Source organism: Prinia subflava, chromosome 6 (genome assembly GCF_021018805.1).
Source record: "Prinia subflava isolate CZ2003 ecotype Zambia chromosome 6, Cam_Psub_1.2, whole genome shotgun sequence".
Classification (NCBI taxonomy): domain Eukaryota; kingdom Metazoa; phylum Chordata; class Aves; order Passeriformes; family Cisticolidae; genus Prinia; species Prinia subflava.
The window spans coordinates 36,324,833-36,337,360 of NC_086252.1; positions in this window are offsets into that span (position 1 = coordinate 36,324,833).

A 12,528-nucleotide genomic window follows, 5' to 3' on the forward strand; every position below is an offset into this window, starting at 1 on the left:
GAACATCATCATAATTTCCCAATAACGCACTGTGGGAACTCAGAGCAGGACCCAAAGCTATAAATCACAGAGAAACTGCAGCCTGCAAGTTGTGAAACTCTTCCTACACCGATGTGACTGTGAGCATCCCAACATCAGGACATAAAGACTGCTCCATAAAAAAATCCAGAGTTCATCCACAGCAACTCTCTAACCTTCCTCTGGAAGAACAGCTGCGATTCCTGAATTCTGTAACCTTGATAAACACTGTTTGCTTGGAGTTGGGGTTGTAATGCCAAGTAGTCCTTATTTTCCCATGCTAAAACTCACTTCTACATCCCCATCCCTCTCTCTGTCTTTCCTGGAAGTACACGCTAAAAGAGGAAAATAATTGCACTCTTCTCCCAATAAAGTATAGGAAAACTAGGTAAAAGTCCTGAAATTTTCATTATAGCACAGGCTATAAACTTGAAGTTCATAAAAAAAGATATATGAGGGCACTAATAATATAAAAAAAGTTGTCACAAGATCAATATCATATTACAGAGGTATTTTTGCTTGTTTTTACCAAGTCAACATTATTTTTGGATATCACATGTTTGGTACATTGATCAAAATGTATATATTCGAATCTTATCCAGTACTCTCATTTCCTGTTGCTTTCTTTCTGGTTAGACATCTATTTTATTCCTTGTGTTGTGCCATGTGCCTTGCTCGGCCCTGAAAAACTAATTCCCATTCTTTAAAATTCAAAATTTTCAGCTGTGTAAATTTGACACCACAACTGTTTTACATTTTTGTTTGCTTTTCATTTTTCCCCCTTTTGCACTTTTTTTAGAAGATGCCAGACAAATCCTCCATTACAACACTTGATGCTTTCAGTTAATAATAATGGATTATTACAAGGAATAAATGACAGCCTCACAGCAAATGTGCTCAGCATTTATCACAGTACACGACAGAACACGACCCTCAGAGCACTAACGGGGCAATTACATTTCTGCTGTTGTGCTGGTTTCCAGAGAAAGAGTCTCCTTGGCTCTACCAGAGCATGTTAAGGCACTATCTGGCCAAAATTATCAACTGCCTGATGGGTCAGGCAGTCCTGGAAGGGCCTGGATGCCGTTTGCAGAGCTGCTGACCTATTTATTTACTCTGATCCAGCTCAGCCTCTCTCAGAAGGAACCTGTCACAGTGGACACGGGAAGAACTACACGAGGACACGCTGGTGAGTGAAGCAGGAAAAGAGAGAGAGTTTATTTACAAAACTTAGTTTTATACATTTTTCATGGTGCCCGTGGATTGGAGGATGGAATTCTACCTCTCAATCCACGTTGGTCGAGCTAACTGTCAATTACATTTTTTTTCCTACCTAGAAATACGTAAACAATAAAAGACAGTTAGCAAAACATAGCCAGTGTTTATAGTAGAAAGTGTAATAAAGTGAAACTTCTGACTCCAATATGAAGAACATAACAGAAGGCTTAAAAGAGTCTTCAAAACTAGGGTGACAGGAACCCTTAGGGTTTACAGTGTCAACAGCCCCGTGCTGTTTGTTTCTCTGCCCAGCCCACTACGTCTTCAACAGAAGCAAAAGAAGATCAAGAGGGGACTTGGTTAATTTGCATTGAGTTTTGTCACATAGCATGAAAAAATGGGAATTTCTGCAGTGTTGTTGGGCTCACTATGGCCACTGCAAGATGTGATTTGTACGCATGGAGGGAGTGCCCACGATGCCATCCCAGCCATTACATTTCCTTTCCTCAAACCCAGGTCACACCATTCCAATACTGCCGATGCAAAAAAGCAGGAAAAATATTATCAATGATGGATGAAGGATTTGTTCTGTGGCTTTAAAGGACTGGAGATGAGTGGAAAGTTCACCAGCTGAGAGTTACCTTTAGCTGAATAAAGCTGTTATAGTTAGGTATTTCTAATAACATAGAAAGAATAAAAGAAAATGGGAATGATGAGGAGCTTTCTCATCTTATCCTGCAACCTTGAGCTCTGAAAAAAACCTCTATCCCAAGCTAGACACAATTTCTTGAACACACAGTCTGAGAACAGACTGAGATTGGCTGAATACTCCATTTAATTCAGACAACTTCAGAAGAGAATATTCCATATAACTTCAAACTTCCTAAACCTATTAGTTTTCAAAAATACAATTTAACAGCAAACAACACACCAGTAAATGCCTTCAGACTAAATGTTTCCAGTTTCTAACAAACAGATTTCTACTGCTTAACTCCAAGAGGAACTTGAAGCAAGCCAGCATCCTAGTTTGGGTTTGTTTGCAATTATTTATTTTATTTTCATAAGTATATGTTCAATTTGGAGTTTGATCACTGCCTCTTTTCTCTAGATCCTTAAGGATGAGATTGGAATTCAAGTTTATTCACTTCCAGCCTATCTTTATACTTTCTCCTCATATTTTACAAATGGTGGTGAGAGCTTCATCTACATTAATATTTGCAGCAGAAATATTTTAATATATACACCCAACTATATGCTGGGAAGAGCCTGTCAAACCAGGGGAATGAAACCCTTGCTATGAGCACAAGTGCCACCTCCCTGCTGTGAGCTGGGAGCCAAAAGAGGTCGAACAACCCATTATGGTCACACAAAATATTCCTGAGAACCAATTTCCAAATAACAAACACTTAAAAAAAAACCCAAAAAAAAGGAACTAAAACCAGCACAACACAAATATGCAATGAAAGCAAACCACATGCCAGTCATGTAATTTAGAAAGAGTCACTGAAGAGTGTTAATACTGAAATTCTTTAAAATTTCTGAACATTAAGAGAGAGAAATAAGTGAATGAGCAGGTAGGGATAACTATTGCCAGTGAATTTACAAGTGGAATCTCAGTGTCCCTGCAGACAAATGGATAACCATCAACATAAATCCAAGGAAAAGGAAAGCTACAGGAGTTTTGAACTGTCCCTTTGTCAGTTGCTGATCAGAGTGAAGATGAGCTGTTGTAAATACAACCAACAGAATTTCATTTACCCTTTAGTGTAATATCCACAATTTGGGATTACCTACAATGGTCAGAAGTCCTTGTGTGCTCACTCCTTCCTGTCCAGCCCCAAAATTATGCCTTCTGCAGCTATGTGTCCCTCAACATTTACTCCTTAAAATTTCTTTTTATGGCTCATTTTATCTATTTTAAGGTTTACCAAACTTCAGTAACTTTTTATGCCTAAACAGCCAAACATTCCATATGACTCTGATAAAACTCAGCATAAAGCCTGTGCAAAGTTATTACATTTCATTAATTAGCCCCCTCTTTTTGTTACTTTTTTTCTTTCCTTACCAGGTGGAAAAAGGAAAGATAAAGAGTCTCAGAAACCAAGGGATTTGAATCCACAGTCCCATGGACAACAGAGAACGGAGAAGTCCAGACCTTTCAGGCACTTAAACGTCCTTTGATGCTTCCTAATTCCACTGATCTGGTGTTGTTCTAGAAACTAGCTCAGAAGTTCAAAGTTTCTTCAAGTCCCCCTTCTTAAAAGACCCTTCTGAGCATTGAAAGGAAGCAATATGGTGTCTTTTATGTCACCAGCCGCAAAGTGTGGACATGAAACACAAAAGTATTGTTAAAAAATCATTATGATTATTTTAAAAAAACAAATAAATAAAAAGTATAGTTTGGAAGCAAAAAAAAAAATGTTTTGCTGGATAAATTATTCTGTGACTATTAAATATTTCAAATTAAGAAAATATTATATTCAGAGAGATCTGGGTGATGTGAGTACACTTATTTATTTTGCCACATGGATGATATCAGTGCTAAATGTAAAGGTTTCTTGAAGGTTTGGGTACAGAGAAGTTCTCTAGTCCTGCAAAAACCACTTTTCCAGGTTTGCCTGGGTCTGTACTTCAGCACAGCTCCTTCTGAACCCTGCCCCAAATCCCAGCTGCAAGGTGAGCCCTAAAGAGAGATTTAAAGATCCTGCACAAGCTCTTTTCATGGCCTGCACAGATGTCCAGCCTCACGTCCTGTGATGAAAAGGTTGAAGGAGCCAGAGTCTAATGAGCATTAAAATCTCAGGGTGTTTCTGTCTGTGCACTTCAGGGCTCACTCCCCCTTTCACCCTGGGGCCTTTTTAGCTCCTCCTGAGGAGCAGAGGCCGAAGGAGTGAGGTTTGTGCACACGAGGTGAGCTCTGAGGGCAGAGGCAGAGGGGAGGGTGAGGTGCCACCACCAGGGACACCCAGAGCCCCGTGCAGGGACAACTGGTTATGCACCAGTTAAACCCTCTGTGCCCCATTTACAGATAAATATCAGTGAATAACACCAGAGGTGTGAGCTGGGGGGGATTCCTGGGCTCCTTTAGTGAAGCTCCCATTAGTTCTAATGACTCCACATCAACAATTATCCTCTTGCAGCAGGAGCAGGCGAGCACCTTTAAATACCCATTATGCTCAAAATTTATTTTTAACTTTTTTTTTCCTTAATTTAAAATCTATCTCATGTATTTATCCTAATATCAGAACCTCGGGCGAGAGCTTGTTGGATGAAATGGATGCACAGAGCTTGTGTTTAAAAAAAAGTGACTTCATCCTTGCTTTTATGGGCCCAGTCGATTCAAAGGAATAGCCCCTGGAAATAGTAACTGCTGTGATATGCTTATGGCTCCATTTACAGACTTTCTTATAGGTTCATAAATGGAGACTAGGAGGAGGAGGGAAAGGAATAAAATTTAATAACTGAATAAAAATGTAAATAAAGATTTGTCTAAAATTACTTGTCCAAGAAATAATTCTCCCTCCCCCTTAAGCTAATACTTTGATAAGCTCTGAACAGTGATCCTGATTTGGAGCGTGACCTTTGAAAATGCTCTCCAGCTTGATTAAAGATGTATTAAATTTGTTTAAATAAACCTCGTTGTAATGGCACATCATTTGTAAGAAGCTATTAGGGGGCTGGAAACTGTGCTGCTGTATTTGCATGAAAATGTGCCCTGCTCGAATTGAGGATCTCTCCTGAATTAACTGCAAAGGAAAAGCGACACTTTCATAATTTTTTTTGACAAAAGAGGAAAAAGAAAAAAAAAAAAGCCCCACAACTTACAAAACTTTATGCTAAGCTCTATGAGAAAGGAGGTAACTGCATATTAAAGCAGGGCTATGAACACAACACACACTTCCCCAAACCACTCTCCTCTGGTTTTTGTCTTAGATTTTTGTCTTGCATTACTTTCTTTTTGCCTGCTTCCCTTTTTTTTTCTCCCTGAAAATGTCATTGAAAGGGAAAAAAAAAAAAAGAAAAAGCCAATAACAAAATGTTTTCCAGTGTGGTCAAGAGAAAACCCATCCCTTAACAGCAGAAAGAAACAGTAATACAAAAACTTAAGAGAGTGGTTGACATTGATAATAACTTTCTCCTTTCAGTGGGGTTTCAGGCAGGCAGATTTTGCAGCTGTTGAGAAAAGGGAAAATGTAACCCTGGATATCATGGAATTTATGTGATTAGGCAGAAAGGTGGATAAATAGATAGATAGATCCCATTCCTGCTTGAAGCATATAGATTGCCAAATGTACTTTAATTTCTTCCAATAGCTCCCAACTGAGTGAGTAACTGCTACGCTAATGAAAAAGTCTCTCTCCCTTAAATCAAATTTTAAATTAAAACCTTTCCCATTTCCCAGCCAAAGCCAGGACTCCAGGATATGTATGTGTACTCGGGGGCTTGGAGTCTCTCTTTGTGCTCCCTGTTCCTCACCACCTATTTCACATGTCAGCCTCCACAGCCATCCTGGTGCCTGTGTCCTTTGTCACGCTCCCCACCAGCGTGGGTTCATCTGCCCTTGGTGCTCCGTGCCAGAGTCCTCTGCCCACCCCAAACCCACCCTGCAGAGCACAGGCACCTCCAAAATGATGAGTTACAGGCTTTAATTTCCCTTCTTCCTGTTTAATCTCACAGACTTTATTCTCAAACTCTCCTCCGAAACCACAAAGGAACAAACGTGCAGAGCCCTGAGAGCCTCAGTAAATCACGAGAGTCAGCAGCACTGCCTGATGCAAGAGGCCACTGGTGTGGGCAGTTTGCAGAGCAGGGAATGTCTGCCCTCTGATTACAGAACAACGTCCAAAGAATGAGATTTTGAGGATTAATACCTTTCTTTGCAGCCATTCCTCCCTTCCTTTTCCCCAGCTGACTGTAAAAGCTACAAACAACAAAAACCCGAGCTTTGTAAAATCAGTATAATATAAAATACATGTAATAATCTGCCAGTAGATCACTCATTCTTCCTGAATATCAAGAACCTGCACCCACAGGTGACAACAGCTTTGCTCTGTGTGTGAGGTGATCTGGGAGAGGTTAATCTGGAGTCTGTTCTACAGGAACTCATGCACTTGGCACAAATCCTTAAAGGGTTTGAATAAAAGGTTTAACAAATGAATATCCAGCCAGAACTAGAGAAAGATGGCAGATTAGAAACAAAACCTGCTAACCCAGAGTGCAGAACAGTCAAATGGTGAGGTTACTCTGAAAGGAAAGACAACAAATAACTTTCAGAAAAAGGCAAGAGATTCACCTTTACTGAACAGTACTAAAGCAATGCATCCTTAAATATCACACTCAGTAGCTAATTTTGGTATTGAAAATATCATCTGGTAGTTGCATTTTCTCGGCCAGCTGTAGATCATGGATTATTTTTCCTTTTACTAATTTTCCTAAAACAGAGTAAGAAGTATCACCTGTGTTATGCTTGGGTCTATTTCTGCCACATTCCTGTGTATTTCCTTTCTGCCCTGAGCTGTCATGACCCTATAAATCTGTCTGCACAAGGGATTTGTGCCAATCACCCATCTCTGGACTCTGCAAACCTCTGTTAACACAACTCTGATGCTCGTGGGTGGATCCTCACACAGAGGAGAGGACCTAAAGTGCACTTTCAAGTAGCAAAGGCCAAGCTCTTAAATTCCTTTGCATGGTAAACCCATGCACAGAATTTTTCCACCTCGCTCTCCTTAGAGGATGCATTGACTAATGACTTGCTAAGAATTAGCAAGGGTAAGTAACACTCCCTTCACTGAAACCACACCCCAGAGTGGCCAAGACTATGAGACAAGAGAGCAACTCTGGTTTTCCAGATTATTCACAATCTCTTTTCTAATTAAGCATGAGAACAAAACACACAGGTGTTCCAGGAGGTGAGATTCAAATCCTGCCCAAAGTGTATCCAGAGGCACAGGCAGCCTCCCACTTCTCCTGTGAGCAGCCCTTGATCCACAGTGAGCAAGCTTGGCCAAACCCTTTGTGAATTTTTTTCTGACCTGGATGGTCACAATTCAATTAAAAAGAGCAGAAATGCTCTCAGAAAGGAGGAAAACTTAGAGATCCACAGAGCAGAACCTTCAGGCATCACAGTTGTTGATTCACATCCCTGAAGCCAGCAAAAAAACCCCCGTGATGAGTCATCTTTTATTTTGGGGGCTGGCCATCCCATCCCAATGGGAGCATGGAGATCCATAAAACTGAGCTGCAGCCTCAGAAGAACCCAGTTCCCTTAAAGCCTGTGCCATCTTCCCACGTTAAACAACCTCTGACATGTTCTCTCGTCTCCTTTTGGTTTTAATTTGCCATTCTAAATTGAGATACTAGAGCAGGTGGAAGCAACCCAGCTCCGGGCTAATTGGTTCATCATGCACGTTAGGATAATGTTCATTCTGGATTTCGATTAGGTCAGTGTGGAGACTGCCTTGGTCAGAGTCTGTAATGATCTGCTTATTAACTCTGGTGCAGGGTCCTTGACTGTACTCATGTTATTAGAGACTGCAGCTGCCTTCAGCCCTGTGAACCATGGAGTTTTATTGGGCTGTCTAATGTCCTGTGCTGGACTAAGTGCTCAGTTTCTGTCCTGGCTGGCGCCAGGATTTTGTTTGTTCCTTTCCCATACCTCCAGCCACAAAAATCATGTGTGCTACTCTGCTGGGGTTTATTCCAGTTCCACCAGTATTCATTAAATGCTGCGTGCCATTAGGGAGAGTGTTTTCTTCACTGAACAGATGATCTATTTATAATTTTCCTTCAAATTCTGCTATGTCGATCTTCTAGTTTTAATTTTTTCAATTTAGACTCAAAAAACTTTTCTTAGGGCCTGATCAAATATAAAACAGAATGCATCACTAGTGGTTTGCAGAACATGGAAATATATTTGTGACAAGGAGCACCACTGCTTTGTGTTGCAACCACACGTATCCTGTTTTTGGGATGTTTTAGCAAACCTGGTTCATTTCTGACAGTAAGCTTTCCAGGTCTGAGCACACTGTTAGCATTTTCAGTATTTCCCCATCTAAAGTGTTTCCAGAAAAAAAGACATTTTCTTGCTTAACTGACTCAGAGATTCTTCCTAATGCTCTCATTACAATCAGATTTGATTACTGTGATACATTTTTCTGCTCATCTTCCTCTTGTTAGTGTTAGTTCCTTTCAGTGGTTCAGCAAAACTTCTGCTGCTGCCTAAAACTGCTGACAGCCACAGCCCTGATTTCTAGGACATGCACAGTTCTCTGCACTGTTTCCCTGTTTGTTGATATGAAACCCTTGGTTTCAAGGGTTTGATTTTTAAGAATGAAACTCTTTTCTGGGTACAGGGGCAGGATCTTCTGAAGTGGATGAGAATGTCCCAGAGATGTTGGGCAACTTCAGGGGGTGTGAGAAGGGCATGAGAAAGCAATGGAGGGGTGTTCAATCAAGTGGGAGAGCAAGACTTGATGCTGCATGTGTGCAAGGAATAAAATGGAGCTTCACTAAGTTGCCCAGGTGAAAGAAGTTACCATTTTTCAAACAAAAATAGTTTCATTGAATAATTCCCTAAAGAAAACAGTTTTAACCTGGACAGTTAAATCCTGGTTTATGCCAGGATTTCAATTCAAGATATCTTGGTCTTCTGACACACCCCTGATTTTCTCACTGTTTCTATTCCCATCAGTTCCCCTCTCGTTTTCATTCTAGGAGGTGTCAATACCTTTTAAGTTTCCAACAAAGGCATCAAAGACATTTTGATCAGACAACCGAAGGGATCAGCAGTGCACTGATTCTGCTCCACCCCATGTCTGTGGCCAAACTCCCAGCAAATTTATGCAGAATGAAATGAGACACATATGGATGAACAAGCATGAAAAATACCTCCCCCTAAGTGCTCCAAGTAAAGATTTCATTTTCACAGAGAACCATGTCTTAAATTAAACTTAGCTCATAGAATTTCATCACGTAGCATCCTGGATATCAAACTGCCCAAGCCAGAGGCTCTCTGACCTGTTTAACCCTGACAAGCCTTTGCTCAGCTCCCAATTTAAATGCAAACTTGTATTTTTAATATTAACTTGTGCAGTTCATTTCTCGATGGCGCACACTGAGTTTCACCACAAATTTTGGTTACCATCACTCTCACTGATTTTTCAGATGATCATCCAACCTCTCCAACAGCATTTGTGAGTATATTGAGCTTTCACTTTTTGTAATGGGAAGGGATTTTGTTTCGGGTTAGTTTGGGTTTTGCGGGTTTTTTTCTTGAGAGGCAACTGATCAGTGACTGTTTCAGTGATGTTGTCACAAAAGTCATCACTGACCTCCTTCACTGAACGTAAAGACCAGAGGTTAAACGAGCACATTGATACTGCCAGAATTAAAGTAAACAAAACCGGAGATGTTTTATTGGAATCTTTGGATAAATTATCATCACCATCTTAATTTCAGCCTGGTTTTGCTGTCAGAAGGAATTTTGGCTTCTCCTCTGAGCACCTCCATCCCTTCCCCAAGCAGCCCTGATGTCCCCAGACCCAAAGTTGTGTCACTCGTTACTCTGGGCTCATCTCACTTCTCCTGAAGAGAAACCTCTCAGCCTTCTTGCATTTCTAAGGAAGGAGGTACCTTGATGAAGATTTACATCCCCTTTTTTTGGACTTATGGATTTCCTGAAATCCTATCTCTTCCTGCATCCAGAGGCAGTAATTCCTCATTTAGGAAATCTGCCATACTGAGTGTACTCATTGTTAAGGAACAAATTATAAAACATCCCAAGTGCACTTGCCCTGCTGAACTCTCCCTTTTCCAGTTTATATGGCATTTAATTAAATAATGCTCCATTGCACACTGTGAAAAAATGATCAGGAAGGCTTTCTTGTAATAAGTATCTCTTTCTAAAATGAAGGATAAAATTTAGTCCCTGAAAAACATAAACCTCCTTGGAGTATTGTTCTGGGGTTGCTATTCAGTGCTTGGTTTATTTGCATCCATCCAGTATCTCCAGGATTCCTAAAGCACCCATTGCAGTGACATCAAAAAATCCATAATTTGCAAAATAAACTTTGCATGCAATAAAACTATATGAATCATGTCATCTGCAATGAATGTACCAGGGATCTGCAGTTCAGAGATACTAAAAATTTACCTACTTCACACCTCACTTCTTTTTTGGTCATTTATTTTTACTTGCATTTGTCTGAGGTTTCATGACTTCATTTTCTCTGCGAGTTTCTGCTCCATCGCACCATGTATGGAAGGGGAAAAACATCACCTCAAAGTTTTTTTCATTTTTTTTTACATAATCTGGGAGGAGTGAGAAGAAAACTAAGCAAAATCACAAGAAGTGATTTACCCTGAAGCACAAGAAATCTTGCTCCAAGTTTGAATCAGAGGTTTCAAACCCCAAGAGATTTTCATAACATTCCTAGTATCAAATAATGCAAATAAATAAATTCCTAAATGTGCATATTTTTAGAGTTAAAGGGAAAAGAGCCAGGAGTCACAGATCGCTAATTACCTGTAAATTCTTATCAAAAGGTACCAGCAAAATGCTTCTACACAGAGGAAAAGGGTGGGGAACAACACGGATCATAAAACATCGATGATAAATCCTTAACCAATTTTCCTAACACCTGTAAAATTCTCCACAAGCTTATCTTGTTCTCATACCTAAAAAAAATAAAAAAGTTGAAATGTAAGCTTCAGTGATAGTTATCACAAATTTCCATGGGATAATCATGGCATAAAGCACTGTGCAAATGCACTGTAACTGCAAATTGTCAGTAATAACACAATGCCAGCACTGGTTAATTATGGGCTGTATTTGATCCATAGGTAACACTCTGCTGGCTTCACTTGGAGTCCATGATGCCCAGACTGACCTTAGATGGGAAAGGTTTTTACCCTAGACACAAATAAATCATAACGAGGGATGTTGGGCTTTATTCTTGCAAAGCTTACAACAGGACAAGTTAAGTATTTCAACTTTACACAAAGTTAGAAATTGAGGAATAGGTCTTGGGGGAGGGGCACCAGGGTTGTTTTGTGTATTAGAGATGAACTTCCCTTGGTTGATGCAATGATTGCTTCAGAGAAAAACACTTTCAGAGCTTTTTGTGTGTCTGTTTTACTTGAGGAAGCCAGAAGAGAGCTCTGAACTGTGCCATTACAGACTCACCCAGTACAACAGGACACAAAATCGTACAATCCTTTAGGTTGTAAAAGGCCTTTGAGACAGTGGCATGTGACAGAGATGAGTATAAATGAAAAATCTTGCTGCCCTGCCAAGCACTTTGCAGAGTAAACTCTGTGCCATGAGTAAAATTACATTTCTAAGCAGCAATAGACACTGAACTTAAAATAAATGTACACCCCAAGCATTCAGTATTAAGTTCAGATGCCTGTCTTCCTTCCTTGCAAGCCAAGGTGTCATTACCCACAGTTTCATTTTCTCAGATTTTTTGGAAGGACTCTACCAACTGTACCAGCAGTTTTCAGGAGCAAGAAGCTCTAAAAGTCCTGCTACACCACCCCTCCAGGCCAAAAAAAAATGTTTTCTCCCTCCCCAGTGGACAGGCTGATCGTTGTGTCCAGGTTCCACCCCCGACACAGACACGTGGGGTGGGAACCCAAACCTCCAAACTGGCCTTGGACACTTCCAGGCATACAGGAGCAGCCACAGCTTCTCTGGGAAATCTGTCCCAGGGTCTTACCACCTCACAGGGGAAAATTTCTTCCTACTAGCCAGTCTAAAGCCACTCTAAACCATTCCCCCTTGTCCTGTCACTGCATGCTCTTATAAATGTTCTTTCCCCATCTTTCCTGCCAGCTCCCATCACATCTGCAAGGCCTCCATTAAGTCACCCTTAATCTTCTCTTTTCCAGGCTGGACAATCCCAATTCTCCCAGCTTTTCTCACTACAAAAAATCACTGGAGAGTCAGCACCAGCCACGACAGTGCCACAAATCAGAGCAGAGCTGGTGGGGGGGCAGGGAAGCAGCTTGGGAAGGCTGAGCTGGAACAGAGACTGGGCAGAGCTGGAGAATAAAGCAGAGATTTATTGAAAGGCCTTGAAAGATACACCTTGGGCAGGACAAGAGCCTGAGCAGGGCTACACCCAAGGTGGACCCAAAATGGGCACAAAATGGACCCAAAATAGCCACAAAGTTCCCTAACCAGTCACGAGGTCTCACATTTTTATAAGTTTTGGGCCATTTGCACTTTGGGGTTTAATTGTCCAATTACAGCTCCAGGCTGTGAGGTCCCATCCTTTCTGTTCCTCC